At 43.0% G+C, this 867-nt stretch overlaps 1 pseudogene; it reads right to left on the bottom strand.

The window, feature by feature from the left end:
* Positions 1-203: 203 nt before the first annotated feature.
* LOC103251927 lies at positions 204-829 on the bottom strand (annotated as a pseudogene).
* Positions 830-867: the final 38 nt, after the last annotated feature.

The raw sequence follows: 867 nt of genomic DNA, 5'->3' as shown, positions 1-867 counted from the left end.
CATTTTCCCACAGAGAACGTTAGAAAGAAATCACCCTTTTCTTTTAATGAATGAGCCCACTGCATTCCTGAATCATTCTCTGAGAAAAGCACTAGGTACAATTGACAGCCGCGCTTTTTAAAATAAAACAGTGACTAACTGAAGCTCACACCTCCATACCTTAACCCCATCTAAGTGCACCACGGTTGTTCTTCCCATAAGATCAACTTCTCCTCCTATTTTGGTATTACTACCACAAGGACAGACATTTTCAATCAGGAAAAAAAGTCTAGTTACAATACTGAGCAGCAGCCCAAGTGAGGCCCTTTACCATGACTTCCAATTTGCTGTGCAATCCACACTGCAGAGATACAAGGATAAACCACCATTTTGGTTCCCAAGTTTTATTCAAGAACTCATACAAAATATTGAAGATAAATGAATTTTCATCCTCATCTTCCTCCTCTTCTTCATCCTGGTTAATTTGGAAGTAACGCAACTCGTAACTCTCTTTGCTGTTAGCAACTACGCGCAACCAATCACGTAGATTATTCGTCTTCAAATATTTTTTGGTGAGATATTTCAAATACCTTTTGGAAAAAGGCACCTCGGAAGTCACAATGATCTTGCTCTTGCTCCTTTCAATAGTCACAACTCCTCCACCGAGATTCCCAGCTTTTCCGTTCACTTTGATCCTCTCTTGCAAAAACTGCTCAAAATTGGCTGCATCCATGATTCCATCTTCTACAGGGTGGGTGCAATCAAGAGTGAACTTCAGAAACTGCTTTTTTTTGCCCCCCTTCACCACAAGCTTTTTCCCTCCCGGAGCCGAGGCCTCACGCGGAGCCATACTAACCACGGGCGCCATGGGGGGCAGCGGAGGCAGAA

Source organism: Carlito syrichta, unplaced genomic scaffold, assembly GCF_000164805.1.
Source record: "Carlito syrichta isolate Samal-C Ts95f unplaced genomic scaffold, Tarsius_syrichta-2.0.1 Scaffold149255, whole genome shotgun sequence".
In the NCBI taxonomy this organism is placed as follows: Eukaryota; Metazoa; Chordata; class Mammalia; order Primates; family Tarsiidae; genus Carlito; species Carlito syrichta.
This window is presented reverse-complemented; position numbering and strand designations above follow the sequence as displayed.